This window comes from Panthera tigris, chromosome A2 (assembly GCF_018350195.1).
Source record: "Panthera tigris isolate Pti1 chromosome A2, P.tigris_Pti1_mat1.1, whole genome shotgun sequence".
NCBI classification, from domain to species: domain Eukaryota; kingdom Metazoa; phylum Chordata; class Mammalia; order Carnivora; family Felidae; genus Panthera; species Panthera tigris.
This window is the reverse complement of record NC_056661.1, coordinates 153,895,865-153,916,699: the sequence shown is the minus strand read 5'-3', so window position 1 is coordinate 153,916,699 and position 20,835 is coordinate 153,895,865. Positions and strand designations below refer to the sequence as shown.

The 20,835-nt window shown below is 38.8% G+C and overlaps 1 protein-coding gene across 5 annotated transcripts in view; it reads left to right on the top strand.

Moving 5' to 3' along the window:
* Positions 1–20,835, top strand: part of BRAF (B-Raf proto-oncogene, serine/threonine kinase) — a 166,794-nt gene that overhangs the window by 280 nt on the left and 145,679 nt on the right. The gene's annotated exons all lie outside the window — the stretch shown is intronic.

Below are 20,835 nucleotides of genomic sequence, written 5' to 3'. Positions count from 1 at the left end.
GGGGGCTCTGGTGCCCTGAGCCACCTTCTCCTTTGGGTTCTGCGGGGTGGGAGATGGGCATCCCCGCCGTGTCCCTCTCCGTCATGCAGCTCCTCGCTACGTAAACACACACAGTGGCCCGGGGGGGGGTTCCCTGGCTCGCACCCCAGTCTGGGGGATTCAGGCGGCATTGGCTGAGCGGGAGGCTATCAGTAGGGGGCGAGACTCAGGGTTGGTCCGAGAAGGTCACGGCTGGCTGAAGGTAGCCAGGCTCTCATCTCTTCGATGTTTTCGTTATTTTGGGGTGGGGGGGCGGCGAAGGGGGGCGGCATCCAGGTGGATAGATGTAGGTTAGTAGCCGGGGCCGGGACCCCAGCCTGAGTTACCATTGTAATTACTACACGGTCGGGGGGGGGGTGGTGGTGGTGATGGGGCGCATCGTTCCCTTCCACTCTCCCTGATGTCTCCCTTTTCAGGCCTCTGCCCTCCCCTCCACTTTTCTACTTGTTTGGGGATTTCTTTTCACCTGTTTTACCCAGCAGATGGTTTTGATTTAATTTTTACTTTTTTCAATCTTAAATCCCACTGTTTCCGCTCTCCTCTCCATCCCGGCGTCAGGGCCCCGGTTCTTAGGTTTGCCTGTGCTCTGTCGCTGAGTGGTAACCCTTCCACCCCCCCCATCCCATTCCCATCGGCCGCTCCGCTCTTTTGCCGGTTGTCGGACCTGCCAGCCTTGTAGCCTCAGTATCTACTTAAGACCATTTTTGCACTTCTCTTACCCTAGTTCTCTTTAGGCCCTCTGGATCATTCTCCTGCTCCCTAGCATTGTTATCTATTATCTTCATAAATCCGTTTGGACGCTTTGGAGCTCCTTCCCTTCTGAATCCTGAAGCTGTCAGGATTCCATCAGGTTTCACTTGAACTACTGGCACTTTTTGGCTAGTCTTCCATTGTGCGTTCATACCTCTTTATTTTTTCCTACCCGTTTTTAAATAGATTTGATTGATTTCTTTCTGTTGTCCTCCTTTTTGTCCCAGTTTTTTCCTTTCCTTTTTTCCTGCTTGGCTTCTGCTTCTCTCAGCCTGTTTTTTGCATTATTGAGCCTGTTATCACCTTGTCAAATTATTTACATTTGGTTTTTAAGGAAAACTTACTCCATTTACTATCTGGTGTTGTATTATATAGAGTAATACACTTTATTATACTTTGCAGATAATAAGATATTAGTATAATAACTGTGCTTTGTAGTTATTGATTAGATTATGTGATTTAATTCTGTTGACTTTGCTCAAAGTTCTCTTTCCTTCCGTACTGTTTACATTTTGTTTCCCAATTCTCATAATGTCTCACTCTTTCTTCTATGTATGCAATGCTTCTTTCCTGCTTCATCATCTTTACTTTGGAAATTCACCCCATATGCTTGCTCTAGTATTAGTTTGTTCACAATTATAATTGTTTCTCAGTCTCCTATACCACCTCCATCTATGCCCATGATGTGTTCTATGCCATCATCTGGTCTAAAGTTCTCGTATGTTTTCTTCTTCATTAAATTGCACCTTTTTCCACTTAATTTTTACTTTGCATTTTTGCTCAGATCAGTTTCCTCTAACATCTGTTCATTTTCACCAACTTCTTGTATTCTAAGGATAGCTCTTTTCCTTCTTCCATTTCCTAGTTTATTCTGATTTCCTTGTCCCCAGTTAACCATTCATTCGGCCTTGTTTCCTGACTTTTGGTTCTTAACTCTCTGAAGCTTCCTCTTGTCTTCCCTGCACCTCCACATTCCTTCTTATTTATAAACAGCTTTGTTCCGTTGACATGGAAATTTATTTTTAGGATACATTGTTTTTAATGGATAAATACTAGGGGTCACATCTGCTGTCTATTTTTTTCCATGAATCGGATATGCCTTTGTCTTACCAGGCACAGGTGCCTCCAGGCTCCCTTTACTCTGTAGTGTATGTGTGGTTTTGTTGAATTCTAACTTTGAAGACTATTACAGAATGGAAGAATGGACAAATTATTGGGTATGGGTCATGAAATTGTAATTCTCTGACCATAACATTGTTTATACTGAGAACTTTAAGACTTAGTAGAACAGTTTGCAATGATATAGAGAAGTCTTTTGTTATGTATAATCTCCGCCATCTAATTGGAAAGGGCCGGATTGTTTGAGCTCTACCCTCTGAAGATTCTGATTCTGTAGGTGAGAGCTAGCGCCATAAGTTTCTGTATTTGGCACACTTCCTGTGCCGTTCTCATGTGTTAATGATTGAGAATCACTAGGCTAATGAATTTAAGTTTAAGTCGCCAATAATTAGAAAACGTATTGGTATCTCCTAAAACTACGAGGATACTCCTCTAACTCTCGTAACTAAATTTAATTAGTTAGAAGTGTTGTGTGCTGCGTCCTCCACTCAGGTTTTAATGTTTATTGATGAATAGTTTTATCTCTATAATTTCTTACAAGAGCTGATATAAAAGGTATTTGAATGGAGAATAAATGATTAAAAGTGAATCTCTTTTGAGTATAGATATCAATGTTATGGATGGCAGAATAAATTCCTCTAAGAAATACTTTAAAATTTGAAGTTGGTATTGTTAATTCAGCGAAAACTGAAAGGTACTGTGTGTGGTCTTTTAATTGAACTGTCTTCCTTATGTGCACTTAAAGAGGTAGACTTGCCAAGTGCATGGAAAGAAATGAAAAGTTGTGCTTGTGTAAAATGACACATTCTAAAGAATTCCCTTGCCTGACATTAAAATAGAGGGTTTTTTTTTTTTTTTTTTAAGTTTCTTAGAGGGAAATTTCAGCTTTCAGGTGCATTAAAAAATTTCTGACTACAGAGGGAAAACACATTCATTATTGAAAAATTACAAAGCTGTAAGTAAAAAAAAAAAAAAAAATCTAATTATGTCACTAGGATATAAAAGTATAAACATTTTGGTGTATATCCAGAACTTTTTTAATGCTTGTATGATATAGTATATGTGGTTTTAATATTTTAAACTTAATGTAGCAAAATGTTTTACATTTCATTAGGTAATACTGTGATTTTTTTAAAAAAAATAATAATTTTTTTTGGATATTAAAGATTTTTTTTACTACTTGTTATCAAACATCTTGAACACAGAATGTGGATTTTAGTTTTTGATGTATGTTGGGAAGTGAACAAATTTTTTTGTCCTGTATTTGTATTTGTAGACCTCAAAGTAGAATATTCTAGAAATAACAGGATCTTATTAAATATTTATGAAATGAATGTGCTTATACTTGTGGTATTAAACCTTTATTTCTGACCATTTATATTCCCCTGATGTTTCTTTCTATGACTATATGGTATAATATTGGGATATTGTGACTAAATAGTATAATGAATACATTTATTTGAAAAACGTGTTATATTAGGGTATGATATTTGTTAACAGTTCTTCTGTAGTGTTTCTGTAGAAGGAGCTTCTTATAATTCATTACAATTAAAATTATATTGTTTTCATGATTTCTTATTGCCTGCCTTAGTTAAGCTATGTAATTATAATAATGCATTGACTAAGCAGTATTCTGGGATGGAATCTTTATAATGTGGTTCACTGTATTAAAACACATACTTATAAACCATGAAAAACCAGAGATAGTCCCATTAGGGTACTTAGCGTGCTTGTATAGTTCTGGTATTGCTGCTAATACTTGTCTAGGTATTTTTGAAGGTGGTCAAAACATGCCTGTTAGGCATAACTATAAGATAGCTGTTTTTGTCTTTAATATTTTTACTGGTCCCTTTCTGTACTCTTTCTCTCCTTCCCTCCTTTAGGCATCTACTTTTATTTAGAAAACTATCTGATAATCAGTCACTTATATATGCTGGCTGTTAAAGGAATCATTTGTCAGTAAACCGATAAGAAAGGAATGTTGGTTCTGGATGCTTGAATCTTTGAATGTAGTAAACTCGAAGCAAACTTGATTTAATCTTGTTTGGATAATAGGCCAGAAGAATTATATTAGGATAACAAGCTAGAGAGAGGTTTGACTTTTTTTCAATTCCCTGTCCTTTGCTTTCCTGATAAGGATGAATAGGAAGCTGATCTAACACCTGGAAACCTATTTTCTCTGAGTGGTGGGGGAGAGAGGGAAGGAGCAGGCTATATTGTTTTTTTTAGGCTTTTCTGTGACCTGATGCTTACTTTGTTAAATGTGGCACCTGCTTAGAATTCTTCCTTTTTCCTTTTCTCCCAATCATAAAATTGTATTCTCCTTTAGAATTGAAAAGTGCATATTTCCTTTGACATCTTGGTATTAATTTAGCTGAGTTCTTAGTGTGAACATTTTGTGTCACAATTCCCTTGTTCTAGGAAATGCAGTATGTTGCTATGCTTCCTATATTTCTGCCTTAAATTGTCATTAAAATAAGCTTTTATTGGCGCGCCTGGGTGGCTCAGTCGGTTGAGCCACCGACTTCGGCTCAGGTCATGATCTCACGGTTCGTGAGTTCAGGCCCTGCATTAGGCTCTGTGCTGACAGCTCAGAGCCTGGGGCCTGCTTCAGATTCTGTGTCTCCCTGTCTCTCTGCCCCTCCCCCGCTCATGCTCTCTGTCTCAGAAATGAATAAAATAAACATTAAATTTTTTAAAAAATAAGCTTTTATTGTCAGTAGCTCTTACTGGATTTCATCTTCCTCAGAAGTTGAATTAAGTCCTTTACTCATTCCCTTCGTCTGTTCCACATTGGTTATTCTGTGAGGTTAGGATCAGCAATAGTTAGAGAACTGACTTCTCAATTATGTCTACTGCTTTTGTAGACATAATGTTACAGATAATAAAAGAACCAAAAAGGTAGTCTCATTTGTATCGTTCCTTCGTTAAATATTTGCTGGAGGCATTGATGTGTTCTGGGAGGTAGTTTTTATTTTTTAGTTTCTTTTGGCTACCAACCTAATTTACTATCATACATAATTAGCGTGGTAGAAGAAACTCTTAATACAGCCTACACCCTAACATTAAGCAATTATTTTTTTTCTACCCTCTACCCTCTGAGATTATTTTGGTTTCCATGTTTTCTCTTGGGCTTAAAAAACTATTAGTCTTGTTTCTTCCATCAAGACTATGCATATGGAGGGAAATTGATGCCCAATAACTTAACATTCCTTTCGGGGTCCTGGGAATGTACTTGATACAGAGTATAAAAATTACTCTGAACTCAATTAACTTTATGTCTTTGGGAAGCTCTGTAACATCAAATGAAACATCATTTTCATTCTTGTAATATAGCTGCAGTTACTGACAGCACTTTTGGGAAAAATATACCATAGGATGGTAGTTTTTAAATTACTGTAGAGCACTAGACAATTTTTAAAAAACTACCACTGTAAGAAATTCAAGTTTTCAGTTACCCTAATACATACATAGGAGAGAAACAGTTTTTGTCTGTTTTGTACATTTTTTAAACTTTTTTTTTTTTTAAAGAGAAAGAATGTGTGGGGGAGGGGCAGAGAGAGGGAGAGAGAGAGAATTTCAAGCAGGATCCATGCCCAGTGTGGAGCCCAACATGAGGCTTGATCTTACAACCCTGAGATCATGACCTGAGCTGAAATCAAGATGCTTAACTGACTGAGCCACCTAGGTATCCCTGTTTTGTACAGTTTTTTTTTTAATCTTTGTGTTTTGCAACAATATGTGGCACATAAGTACTCAAATACTTCATGAAAGAAATAGTGAATGGAACCTTATTAGATATGATGCACTCTGTTTTTCTGTACTTTTCAGTTCTCCTTTTTTTAAAATTGTTTTTAATGTTTATTTTTGAAAGAGAGGGACAGAGTACAGGTGAGAGAGGGGCAGAGAGAGAGAGACACACACACACACACACACACACACACACACACACACAGAATCCGAAGTAGGATCCAGGCTCTGAGCTGTCAGCACAGAGCCTGACACAGGGCTTGAACCCAGGAACCACCAGATGATGACCTGAGCTGAAGTCGGATGCTTATCCAGTCAAGCCACCCAGGCGTCCCTCAGTTCTCTTTTTTTATGCTATGCATAAATCAGTTTACTAGATTGATAACAAATTGGTTGTAACAGGCATTTTGAAGGGTGGTATAACTTCAGCAGTTACGAAAAGGCTCTGTTTAGTTCTACACTTTAACTCTTGAAGCTCTTCAGTTATCTGCTTTGCATGTTGGTTTCCTTGAAAAAGAGGCTTTTATGGCTGTGAAAATTTTAGAGATGTGTACTGGCATAAATCTTCCCAATTGTAATAATCTGTGTAGAAAATTTCAACAACTTGTATCTAAGATAGTGGTCAGCAAACATTTTTTGTAAAGAGTCAAATGGTAAAATTTTATGCACTGTGGGCCTAACTACTCTGTCTCAGTCAAAACAACTCAACAGATTCAACAGTGGCATTGTAGCACAAAAGCAGCTAATAGACTCTGTAAGTGAATTAGCCTGTGTTCCAATAAAACTTACGGACAATGGAATTTGAATTTCATATAATTTTCATGTGTCATGAAATATTCTTATAAGTTTTTTCAACATTTAAAAATGTAAAACTATTCTTGTGGGCTGTATTAAAATAGATGATAGCCCAGATTTAGTTCATGGGCCAGAGTTTTCAGATTACTGGTCTAGGGGAGACTGACTATATCCTATTAAAAGTTCTGAAATGAAGGTGTGGGTTAGAGGTCTATAGGAAGTTGATCATTGCTTTTTGACAAAATGTCGGGTTTATTGGGATATAGTTTACTATACTGTAATGTGCCATTTTAACTATATAGTTTGATGAGTTTTGACAAATGTATATAGTCATGTAACCACTGCCACAATCAAGATAAGGAACGTTTCCATCATCTCAAAAAGTTCCCTAGTTCCTCTGTATTTAGTCCCCTTCGCTGACCCTCAGTTCCTGGCAGACACTGGTCTGGTCTCTAGTCTTATTTTCCCAGAAAGCTATATACTTTCCCGGAAAGTTATATAAATGAAATGATAAAGTATGTGGTTTTATGTATTTGGCTTCTATGATTTAGTTTGATACATCTGAGATTCACCCAGGTTGTATGTATCAGCAATTAGTTTTTGCTTATTATTTAGTAGTAGTCTATTGTGTGGATATGCCACAACTTCTGCATTTACCAGTTGATGGGGTAGTAGGGTTGTTTTTGGTTTTCAGCAATTGCAGTAAAGGTTGCCATAAATATTTGGGTTCAGGTTTTTGTGTGGACGTGGGTTTTCATTTTTCTTGAGTAAGGACCTAGAAGCAGGGTTGATGGGTTGTATGGTAAGTATACATTTAACTTTATAAGAAACTACCAATTCAGTTAAAAAATGGGCAGAGGACATGAACAGACATATCTCCAAAGAAGACATCCAGATGGCCAACAGACACATGAAAAGATGCTCAATGTCACTCATCATCAGGGAAATGCAAATCGAAGCCAATCAGATATCATATCACACCTGTCAGAATGGCTAAAATAAAAAACTCAAGAAAAACCAGGTGTTGGTGAGGATGTGCACTGCTGGTGGGAATGCAAACTGGTGCAGCCACTGATGGAAAACAGTATAGAGGTTTCTCAAAAAATTAAAAATAGAACTACCCTACGATCCAGTCATCACACTACTGGTATTTACTCAAAGAATATAAAAACACTAATTTGAAGGGATATATACACCCCTGTGTTTATTGCAACATTATTTACAATAGCCAAATTATGGAAGCAGCCCAAGTGTCCATACACTGATGAATGGATAAAGAAGTGGTGTGTGTGTGTGTGTGTGTGTGTGTAAAATGGAACATTATTCAGCCATAAAAAGAATGAAAGCTTGCCATTTGCAATGATGTATGGATCTAGACAGTATAGTGCTAAATGAAATAAGTCAAAGACAAACACCATATGATTTCACTCTTATGTGGCATTTAAGAAATAAAACAAATGAACAAAGGAGGGGAAAAAAGAGACCAAAAAATAGACTTGTAACTACAGATAAAATGGTTATCAGGAGGGAGGGAGGTAGGGGGATGGGTGAAATGGGTGAAGGGGATTAAGAGTACACTTACTTTGGTGAGCACTGGGTGATATATGGAACTGTTGAATCACTATATTATACACTGGAAACTAATAACAACAATGTATGTTAACTACACTGGAATTAAAACAAAACAAAACAAAAGAAAGGAAACTGCCAAAATTTTCTAAACTAGCCATACCGTTTTGTATTGCTGCCCACAGTGAATGAGCATTCCAGTTATTCTGTATCCTTGCCAGCATTTGGTATTGTCAGTCTTCTTAGTTTTAGCCATTCTGATAGATATATAGTAGTTGCCCATTGTGGTTCTAATTTGTATTTTCCTAATAACTAATGTTGTTGGGTATCTGTTTATGTGCTTATTTACTATCCACATATTTAGTGAAGTCTCCCATTTAAATCTTTCTATTTAGTTATTTATCTTCTTGTGGAGTTGTAAGAGTGCTATATTTATATTCTGGATTCAAGTCCTTTATGTCAGATATCTGTTTCGCACATGCCTCCCAGTCTGGCTTCTCTTTATATTTTCCTAATTGTCTTTTGAAGAGTAGAGGTTTTATTTTTGATGAAGTTCAATTTATCATCTTTTCTCTTATGATTTCTGCTTTTTGTGTCCTATTCAGTAAATCCTTTTTTTTTAAAGTTTATCTGTTTATTTGGAGAGAGAGAGAGAGTGCGTGCACACACATGCGAGTGGGGAGAGGGAGAGAGAGAGAATCCCAAGCAGGCTCTGCAACGTTAGTGCAGGGCTTGAATTCACAAACCGTGAGATCATGACCTGAGCCAAAGTCTGATGCCTAACTCACTGAGCCACCCAGGAACCCCTATTTAGTCAATTTTTGCCTAATTTAAGATCATGGTACTTTCTCCTATGTTTTTGTTCTAGAAATGTTACAGTTTCACCTGTTACACATCATAGGTCTGTGATCCATTTGGAGTTAATTTTTGTGTATGTTGTGAAGTAGAGGTTAAAGTTCATTCTTTTTCATATGGATGTCCTGTTTCATAGTTGTTGAAGAAACTTTTTTCTGTCAAGTTACTTTAGCGTCTTTATTGAAATCAATTGATCATATATGTGAGTTTTAAACTCTGTTTTATTGACCTATATGTCTTTTCTTTGGCCAATATCACACTATCTTGATGACTATAGCTTTATAGTTAAGTCTTAAAATTAGGTAGAACCAATTCTTTGGATTTTTAGAACTTTAAAATTTGATTTTTGAATTTCCTGTGTTAACTATACTTTTAGAAGGAAAAGGTCCATAATTTTCTTATTCTGAAAAGTATTTTCTACCCCCAAAAGCCAAAGACTCACTGCTATTTATAATTAGCGCACCCCTATCTTGAATTATTTGGTGGTGAGGTTCATGAAAAATGGCAGGTAAAGAAAAACTTTCATTCAAAGTTCATTTCTTTATAAGAAATGAAGGAGATGTTTCAGTGGGTTGCACAAAGCAGTCAATAATGTCCTTTTTACCATATTGCAAAAATATTAACTGTAAAGAAGATATGTGTGGGTGAAAGTATATTAAGATGTTTATTCACTACAAAAGTCACTGAAAATGTCAGCTGGTGGAAGATATTAGTTTCTACTATGTTATTCTCCATCTTCATTGTAATAGTTCTTCTATTTGAAACCTATGTCATGTTCTGTGATGTTCCAGAATTAGCACCTTTATTAATCTTCAAGGCATCATTAAATTGTTTTTACTAAGGATAAGCATTTGGTGATTGTTGGTCATATTTCTACCTTTCTCATTGTGGCTCATATGATCCTTCATCTTTTTTTTTTTTTTTAACCTTTATTTATTTTTGAGACAGAGAGAGGCAGAGCATGAACAGGGGAGGGGCAGAGAGAGAGGGAGACACAGAATCTGAAACAGGCTCCAGGCTCTGAGCAGTCAGCACAGAGCCTGACGCGGGGCTCGAACTCACAGACCGCGAGATCATGACCTGAGCCGATGTCGGACGCTTAACCGACCGAGCCACCCAGGCGCCCCCCTTCATCTTTTTTTAATTACACTGGTGATTGCTTAGCTTAGGGGAAGTCCCTACAAGATAAACTATTTCTGGTCATGTTTTTCGTCTAGGTATTAAACAAAAAATCAGCAAACATGTTCATAGAGCATAAGTCTTGGATACCTGACTCGTACAGGGCTGTGTGGGAAGGTAGATAGTATCCAGGCTTTTGTTCACATTGTAAGGAGTGTTATTCCAGTTGTATCTGGCTACCTTGCAAATTTGGAAAATGCTCTTCTAGGGAGAGAGAAGCTCAACATTTTGGCAGACCATTTTCAACTGTTGTTTCAAAATTAGTGTGTTTAAAAAATGCTTTTCCTTTGTAAAAGATACTTTGTGTTTACATTGAGAAATACTCTACTCGTGTTTTATATTTTATATTTTAAAATATATAACCATTAAATTAATAACATCAAAAAAAGACTTTCTATTTTTAGAATAGCTTAAATTAAATGAAATTTTAGGATGCTTTTAATTTTGAAATAGTTTAAGGGGCGCCTGGGTGGCTCAGTTGGTTAAGTGTCTGACTTTGGCTCAGGTCACGATCTCAATGCTTGCGAATTCGAGACCCGCATCCAGCTCTGTGCTGACAGCTCAGAGCCTGGAGCCGGCTTCAGATTCTCCATCTCTTTCTTCCCCTTACCTATTCATGCTCTCTCTGTCTGTCTGTCTCTCTCTTTCAAAAAATAAACATTAAAAAAATTTTTTAAAAAGAAATAGTTTATTTTCTAAAAATGTTTATTTTTTTATCTTAGAGAGAGAGAGAGAGAGAGAGAGAGAGCGCAAGGGCAGAGGAAGGGCAGAGAGAGAGAGAGGGAGATCGAGAATCCTAAGTAGACTCCAGGCTCCAGTCTGTCAGCACGGAACCCAACTTGGAGCTGAAACTGACTAAACTGTGAGATCATGACCTGAGCCAAAGTCAGACACCTAACTGACTGGAGCCACCCAGGCGCCCCCAAAAATAAACAGTTAAAAATGCTGCTTAGGTTTGTTCGTTCCTCTGTTAGAATTTCTAAACTGCATTTTCTATATTATCACATTTATTTTGCAAAATAAATTTGTTTGGTCTCATAGATGGACTTTTAACATTAAAGGGGATTAATAGCTCCAGCAGTAATATTGTAAATATTTATTAGAACCTGAATTTTTTGTATTCTCAGCCTGGGTCTAATCTCTTTTCCTCTGTTTTATTTTTTTTATTTTTGTTTTCTTTTTAAAAAGTTTATTTATTTTGAGAGAAGACAGAGACCAGAGAAGTTTATTTATTTTGAGAGAAGAAGACAGTGGGGTGGCGGCACATAAAGAGAGAGAGCAAGAATCTCAGGCAGGCTCCATGCTCAGTCAGTACAGATCTCGATGCGGGGCTCAGTTTCACGAACCATGAGATCATGATCTGAGCCTAAACCAAGAGTCAGATGTTTAACTGACTGAGCCACCCAGGCGCCCCCTTTTTCTCTGTCTTTAAAGTTATACCATCTACTTAGAAATCTCTCTGTAACTTAAAGGAAGAAAAGCATAACAATTACTAATGTAAGAGTCTTAAATTTTTTTAAATGTTTATTTATTTTTGAGAGAGAGAGAGAGTCAGAGTGTGAGTGGGAGAGGGGCAGAGACAGGAGACACAGATTCTGAAGCAGGCTCCAGGCTCTGACCTGTCAGCACAGAGCCTGACGCAGGGCTCGAACTCATGAACCGTGAGATCATGATCTGAACCAAGGGTGGACACTTAACTCACTGAGCCATCCAGGCGCCCCTGTAATTTAAGTCTTATGTAGGTATTGTTTTTTTAGAGTTCTTATTAGCATAATTTCTGGTAATGTTATATGAAGGTAATTTCATTCCCATTCATTATAAAAGTATCCTATCAATACCAAACAATTATTGCCTTTATAATTTTTTAATATAAAAAGGTAAAGTACTATTAATTATTCCTAAATACCTCAAAATTGCATTTTTACACAATTGTATAACTGTATGTCCATGGGAATGGTGTCAGAACTTCAGACAGGGAAGAGGTTACAATTCGTTGTAGTCGTTACGTTCCTATTGTACAACCACTGAAAGTGTTCATTTCCCCTTAGTTTTTGTACACTTTTAACGCTTTTAACATTTGAAATATTCCACCCATATTTTCTTTCTGCAGGTGTCTTCTCATATTAATATTAAGTTACACAATATGAAGTTAGTTTCACTATGCATGAACATTTAGTTCAGTGTAACTTTGTGATAACTCTGTTGTAGAGGATTTTTCTGCCTTTGAGTTTGACACTTAAGTTTCTGTATATATTTATGAAGGAAACTTTGGTTATTGGTTATCATGGATGACTCTTTGAGAGGAAGGTTTAAATAGTTCTAGCAACTGTTCTGTGTCATAGCCATTCCTATGCAGCTTGCTTATCAATGGCGGCATTTGCTTTTTCCCTCCGTCCCCTGTGATAGCCACTGAACTTGTAAGTGGATCATAGTGGTATGAGAATAAAATGAGATTGTGAACATGTAAAACCCCTCACAAAATTATAGTCATGTTATTTTTCTGTTCATTTTCAAGATTAAAAATAAATATATTCAGATTTTTCCTTTCAGAAATACTTATGGCATTTTTTAGGATGTTCAGTGATACAGCTCAGGGCTTTAGATGTTACAGACTTTTGGCAATTCTTAATATAAGGTTGCTGATTGACCTAATAGGACTGTTTCAATGTTGATTACATTCAGTGTTATCTTTAAACCACCACTGAGTTAAAGACACACACAGTGACAAAATACTTATATTTTTTGGTAAGCATGTCTTAGGAAAGAGGTAAAATGTGTTAATATGATAGTACACAGACTGTGTCTCATGACTTTATTGGAAAAATGGTAAGCATTAGGACTTGTGTTTTAACATTTTTAAAGCTATGGTCCACCATATTCCTTGTCCTCTTTCTTTTAAAAACAATTTATTATTTAAAAAAAAATTTTTTTAAGGTTTATTCATTTTTGAGACCGAGAGAGAGACAGAGCATGAATGGGGGAAGGTCAGACAGAGAGAGGGAGACACAGAATCTGAAACAGGCTCCAGGCTCTGAGCTGTCAGCACAGAGCCCAACGCGGGGCTCGAACTCACAAACCGTGAGATCATGCCCTGAGACGAAGTCGGACGGTCAACCGGCTGAGCCACCCAGGCGCCCCCCTGACTGGTGATTTTAAAGGGGAGCTGTGTTTATAAGCTGCCTTGAAAAGTTTTATATTCTTTTTTGCACTGGAAGAACTGGAGAGAGGATGTGCTATGATGAACTGGGTGATGGGCATGCAGGTGGGCACAGTGGGTTAGCTGTTGCCAATCCCCATCTCTGCCCTCCGTCCCTCTGTCCCAGTCCCTAAAGCAGCTCAGCAGCTCCTCTCCACAAGCCGGAGTGCTGGACCGCCAATGGAGGAAGGTGGCTCATTCTCCAGGTCTCCTCGCGGCGGGCCTGGGCCCCGGCCCCTCGGCTCTGCAGACTGTTAGGACACTGCCCTGCCACATCTTTGCACACCTGCACACTCTGGGTCCTGCGAGGTGGCCCAACACTGGCCTTGACAGTTCTCTTGGTGAATTCCTCATTCCTAACCCTGTCCTGGCTTTGCCTTGAACCTGAATGAGGTCTCTGCCTTCACTGCCTAATCCCTGCAGTGTGGCTTATTTATATTTGTTCTTATGAAGCAGCCATTTGCTTCAGACCCATGAAATGGCACTTGCTGGTTTTCACACATGTTCTAACCACTGGAATATTAATGTTAGCCCCATTTCCTATGGAATAAGACAATACATAAATGAGATGCTAGTATTATTCACAATAGCCAGCAAGCTATAGCCAGCGCCTGAGCCACCCAGGCGCCCCTAAAAACAATTTTTTTAACGCTTATTTATTTTTGAGAGACAGGGTGCAAGTCGGGGAGGGGCAGAGAGAGACAGACAGACAGAATTTGAAGCAGGCTCCAGGACTCTGAGCTGTCAGAGCCCAATTTGGGGCTCAACCCCGTGAAGTGTGAGATCATGACCTGAGCCGAAGTCGGACGCTTATCTGACTAAGCCACCCAGGTGCACCTTACTTGTCATCTTTTTAAAACTACATTGATGACTGGTAGTAAGTCGTTTCATAGGCCATTATTCAAGTATTCAGTAAATAAATATTTGAGTGCTTACAATATGCCGGGTAGTAATCTAGGTGCTTAGGAGTACATTAGAAAACAAAACAAAGATCTCTGCCCTCATCTAGCTTACATTCTGGTGGAGGTATGTGTATATAGTGGGGGAGGGACAGATAGACACACAAAAAGAAAATTACATAGTATGTTTGAAGGTAATAAGTTGTGTGGAAAAATCAGAACAGGGCAAATTTTGGGGGGTAGGTTGCAATTTAAAATAGACAAATTAGGGGCACCTGGATGGCTCAGTTGAGTAAGCGTCCAGCTTCAGCTCATGTCACGGTCTCATGGTTTGTGAGTTTGAGCCCCATATTGGGCTCTGCACTGATGGTGGGGAGCCTGCTTGGGGTTCTCTCTCCCTCCCTCTCTGCCCCTGTCCCGCTCACTCTCTCTCTGTCTTTCTCTTTCTTTCTTACTCTGTTTTGCATTCTCTCTCAAAATAAATAAATAAATAAATATCTTAAAAAAATAAAAATCAAATAGGGAAATTAGGTTAGGGCCTTAGTTGAGAGGGTTGACATTGAGCAAAGATTTCAAGAGGTAAAAGAAAAGCATTTCAGACAGAAGAACCAAATTCAAAGGTTCTGAGTCAGGATGTGCCTTGCCTATTTGAGAAATAGCAAGAGGGTCAAAGTTGCTGGAGTGGCTTAAAGAAGGGAGCTGAGGGGTGCCTGGGTAGCGCAGTCAGTTGAGCGTTGGACTCTTCATTTCGGCTCAGGTAGTGATCCCAGGCTCGTGGGATTGAACCCCATATGGGGCTGCACACTAGGTGTGAAGCCTGCTTGAGATTCTTTCTCTTTTCCTCTTCCCTCTTCCCATCTCTACTGTTTGCCCATGTGATCTATCTCTAAAGAAATTTTTTAAATTTAAAGAAGGGAGGCAAGTAGTAGGAGGTGGAATCTAAGAGGTGTTGGGGTAAGAGTGGGAACAGAAGCATGACCAAAAGCCATTGATTTTTGCTTTAGGTGAAATGGGTAGCCATTCAAAGTTTAAGCAGTCAAAACTGAGCCACGTGTTTTTAACAAAAAGGTTCTGGTTGCTATGTAGAGAATAGACTGTAAAGAGGCAAGGGTAGATGTAGGGAAACCAGGGAGGAGGCTCTTGGAATTATCTAGACAATGGTCTAGACCAGAATGGTAGCAGTAGAGGTATATAGAAATGATCAGACTTTAGATGTTTTTATTTTTATTTATTAAAAAAATTTTTTTAACGTTTATTCACTTTTGAGAACAGAGTGTGAGAGTGGGGGAGGGGCAGACAGAGAGGGAGACACAGAATCCCAAGCAGGTTCCAGGCTCTGAGCTGTCAACACAGAGCCTGACATGAGGCTCAAACTCACAAACCGTGACATCATGACCTGAGCCGAAGTTGGATGCTTAACTGACTGAGCCACCCAGGTGCCCCAAATTTTAGATGTTTTTAAAGTAGAGCCAACAGGATTTATTGATAGGTTGAATGTGAGGTGTGCAAGAGAGCTGTCAAGGGGGAAGGGGAGGGCACAGATTAAGAATTCAGCCACCCAGGGGCGCCTCGGTGGCTCAGTTGGTTGAACATTCGACTCTTGATTTCAGTTCCAGTCATGATCCTGGGGTCATGGGATGGAGCCCGGTCTCGGGCTCTGCGCTGAACATGGAGCCTGCTTGGGATTCTCTCTCTCCTCCCCTTCTCCCCTGCTCGTGTACTCTCTCTCTCCTAAAAATAAAAATAATAAATAAATAAAAATTCAGTTTGGGGCATGTTTGAAATACCTATTAGATGTCAAAGATGTTGAGTATGCAGTTATGAGTCTGGAGTTTGGGAGTGAGGCCCAGTGACAGAGACTGTTCACTGTATCTATGTCTTACTTTCTTCTTGAGTATGAATATGTACTTAGACATTTCTCCCTTGTAGTTAGGTGTGGTTATATGATTAAGTTCTGGCTAATGTAATATGAACACATGTGATATACACTAATTCTAGGTCTGGTCCATACAAACACCCTCCATCCTGTTTTTTCCCTTCTGGTTGGCTGCACTGAGATGATCCTAAGGGTAAGTTGGAAGCCATATATTGTAAATGGTAGGTTGTCGATTAGCCTGGGTGTCTGAATACTGTATGGATAAGGACCACTTTGCTAACCTGTTCAACAACCTAGTATTATTAGATGGATAAGAAATAAGTTTACATTGTATTTGAGTTCTTATACCTTTTGGGTGTATTATAGCAGTTACCCAGCCCTGAATTTGGGATTTGGATGGTATTTGAAGCTATGAAACTGATGTGGTCATCAAGGGAATGAGTGGAGATAGGAAAACAGTGAGCCAAGGTTGGAGAAAAGAGGAGGAGCCTGAGAAGGAGCAACCAGTGGGGTAGGAAATCAGATGAAGAAAGTTTATTTTTTATTTATTTTTATTTTATTTATTATTTTTTTTTGAAGAAAATTTAATAGAGAGTGGTCAGTTGTGTATACTGCTAGGTCAAGAAAAATAAAGACTAACAATTTATCATTGGAGTTAACAAAGTAGAGCTATTGTGATATAGACAAGAATAGAGCATTGAGATGAGATTCCAATGGAGATATTCTGATGGAGTGATTTTAAGGGAGAATAGAAGAAGTGGGGATAGTGAAGAATTTTCCTATAAAGGGGAACAGAGAAATGGGGCAATAGGTAGGTAGTGATTGGGAAGTGGGGTCAAAGAATTTTTTTTTTTAGTGATTAAAAAAAATTATAAGGACATATGGTGATAGGAATGAATCCTTAGTAAATCATTAATGGTTTCTGGAGAGAGACAGGGAGAGGAGGAGGAAGAGGGAGGGAGAAGGAGAGAGAGAGAGGGACATTGCCTCTGAAGAGGCAAGAGGGAAAGAGATGTAGTTATATGTGGAAGGATTGGCTCTCAATAGGAGCATGGATATTCTATGGTAATAGGTGGTAAGGCAGAGTATATAAATGCAAATGTTGATAGGTCCATGTGATAAGGTTATAAGCTAAAAGTGAATCTTAGGGATAGGTGCATTAAGGAGAGAGGTGAATGTCTTAAAGTTGTTTGGGAACACATGAGGGTGAATGGATAAGGGGCAAATATAAAATTGATAAGCAATATTAAATTAGTTGACCAGTTGTCCAAACAGCATTGTGACTTCTGGCTTTTTGGTGCAGGTCCTCAGATCAAAGTTAAGTGTAACTTGCTGAAGGCAATTTAATAATTGATATGAGTCATTCTCATTTTGACTCAGACATGGAATCGTTGTGAAATAGAACATGAATTATTACTTCTTCGTGAAGTATATGCCATTATCCTGTGGAATTTAAGCTAAATTTGGAGAGGTCTGGTTACTAAGGTTGTTTTTAAAAAGAATTCATTCTTTCTGTATTGAAGTTTTATTGAATATTTATTTTGTCTGTGTAGAATAGCATCCTCATCGTTGCAGTCTAATTTTTTATACCGTACAGTGAAGCAGTTGCTGTCCTGTTACTTTCTTTCAAACATTTTCCAAGTTTGACTTGTCTTTTTGCTCATTCTTTTCCTGCTGCCTGAATTAGGAATTCTTTCCCTTGTCCTCAACCCATCTATACCTTTTAGACTTAGCTCACTTATCTCAGGAAGCATTCCTTAACCTCTTTCCAAGGCCTGCTTAGGTGCTTCTACTTTGTGCTTTCATAGTGTATCTCAGGGTATACTTGTATCATTTGACTTACTATATTATAGTTTTTGTTGATATCCATCCCTTCCCTCCAGACCAATGTCGTTCAGTCAAGCTTTCTGTCATGATGGAAATGTTCTCTGCTGTCTTGTGTGTCCACATGTGGCTACCGTGCACTCAAAACGTGTATAGTAGGACTGAAGAGTTGGATTTTAAATTTTATCTGATTAAATTTAAATAGTCACATGTGGCTGCTGACCAGTACTGTGATCAGTGCCACTCTAGACCCTTTGAAAGTCAAGGCTTGTGTGGGATTCATATTTATTTTTCATTGCTTAGCAATACTTACTGCTACTTAAATTACTGCATTCTTTCTCAATAATCTTAGTCCAAATAGTTGTCACCTGGAACATGGCAGTTTTCTTCTCTACTTCCATTCTTAACCTTAGCTTTCCAGCTTGTTTTCAGATTACGTTGATTTATGCGGCGGTAAGTTCTTCCATCCTGTAAGCTAGGGTTTTTGTTGTTGTGTTGCTGTTGTTTTTCTCTTTTGGACTGAAAAACTGGGTACTGTGAGGCTACCTCAAGGAATTTCTGAGGGTTAAGGAGCGGCAAGGAAGAGGTTTAGTGGGCTTGTGGAGGGTAGGGAGGCAATTTCCGCTTCAACCAAAGTAGCTCCACTTTGTAAGTTACTATATTGGAATTGTGCTTGAGATTTCACTTGGAGGGAAAAAACGCTTCTAAAAGAGAACACTCCTGTTGGAGGAAACAGGGCATGCACATGGCAGTATGTGATTAAGTGCCAGAGTGGATGATGGAGGAGTTCAGAAATGGAAGGTTATTAGAGGCTAATGAGGTCTTGATGGAAGTTAGTGTTTAACCTAGGCAGGAAGAAGGAGGGAAAAAAAGATGTAATAGGTGGTGGGTATAGACTTTGCAAAGAACTAGAGTTAGAAATACATATGGTAGTTTTGTTTAAGGAACAGGATCACCATGATAATAGTTGAGTGAATTGCATGAAATAAAATTTGGCTACGTTAGACAGGACGTCATTGTGTAAAATAGTTACAAATGGAAAATTTTTAACTTTATATTATATGCAGCGGGACGAAAGTGGGGATTTAAAATGATAAAAGCAGTGTTTCAGGATGATTGAATTGATAAGGGTTTGTACGGTGGATTTCAGATGGGAAGAGGTCAAACATTAAATATTTAGAGACAAAAGCAGTAAGGTGTTGTTCGTGTCACTGTTGAAGGTTGCATTCATTGACAGTAGATACTGAGACACTGTAGTGTGCGGTATTTATTAGGAATTAACACCTGTGAAAGGAAGACTGGGCACAGGATGAAGTTGTATTGTGATGCGGGCCTCCTAAAACCCTTGCCTTTTATTTTAGCGTGGGGCTCCGGAGTGAGGATTGCCTGTCAGAGGGAGTTGAGCCAAATGGCTGGGCCTTTGTACCCCTCCTTGCTTGGTCACTGGATGTGGGCCGAAGTTGAAGCGGACTTTGAGGGAGGTGACATTTGGAAGCTCTGTCTTCTGGCTGTTCTCATAGCTGGTCAGCAGTTCCTTCCACGAAGGGGGAGCTTGGTCGCACATCTCTACGTCTTCCATAGACAGTGGGTCTGAGTGTGCGCACTTCTTCCCCAGAGGGCAGTTTTGAAATAGTTGGAGGTATTTTGGTTTTTCAAACGTCGGGGAAGAGGGTGGTATTAGCCTTTAATGAGCAAGGAGAGGGAAAGTCAGCCCTCTCACAGTGTTCAGGACAGTCTGCACGTTTAAGAACTGTTTGAGTGGGGCGCCTGGGTGGCGCAGTCGGTTAAGCGTCCGACTTCAGCCAGGTCACGATCTCGCGGTCCGTGAGTTCGAGCCCCGCGTCAGGCTCTGGGCTGATGGCTCGGAGCCTGGAGCCTGTTTCCGATTCTGTGTCTCCCTCTCTCTCTGCCCCTCCCCCGTTCATGCTCTGTCTCTCTCTGTCCCAAAAATAAAAAAAAAATAAAAAAAAAAAGAACTGTTTGAGTTACTACATGACTTTGAATGGTTGTTGTTGGACTTTGTAGGTGAAAAAGTGGTAATGATAATCTGAGCTTAGAAACTAACTTTGTTTTAGGTATGAGGCATTGTATTAATATACACCAAAAGTTTCAAGAATTTAGTTATCACATAAATCGGAGCAATGTTAAAATTTTTTTTAAGTTTATTTTTGAGAGAGAGAGAACATGGGAGGGGCAGAGAGAGAGGGAGACAGGATCTGAAGCAGGCTCTGCACTGACAGTAGAGAACCTGATGCGGGGCTCAAATTCATGAACCCTGAGATCATGACCTGAGCCAAAGTTAGACACTCAGCTGACTGAGCCACCCAGGCGCCCCTGAATATTAAAAATTTTGATCAGAACTTTATCGGGAGTTCACTACTTCAGAAAATCACACGATTGATAGCAGTGCCACCTGCACAGTATTGGGTGACTCAGATACTTTTCCTTTCAGTCTACAGTGGTAACCACCACAGTTGGAGTGATTCTCCATATAGATCTAAGCATCAGATACTCTCATTATGTTTATTTTAATAATTGCCTGCACATTTTGTAATATTATTACAAATTTATTTCTTTCATATGCTTGAAAATACAATTAGAGTATTGTTGACTTTTAAAATTTCACTTAGGCTATCTCTGAATTTAATTTTAGGATAGTACAGGGGGTGTTACAAAATAGTAGTCATAAAAAGAGGAAATTGATTTCTGTTTTCATTAATGGTGGATTGGGTTATTTCAGACCAGCCCTTTTGATGAAAACAACTACAAATCTTGGAAACAATATTTCAACATTTTTTTGAGGAATTAAAGAGCTGAAGAGCTAGTAGAGAGCTACAAGGCCAAATACTAGGAAAAAAATAGGAACCCAAAAAAATAAAGTGGAGAATGAAGTAGCTTTTGCTCTAAGGGCAATTGCCAACCTATTCAGATTTGAGCTTTGGTTTTGGGGTACTTCATGGGATGAAGAAGTTCGAAGTCAAAGC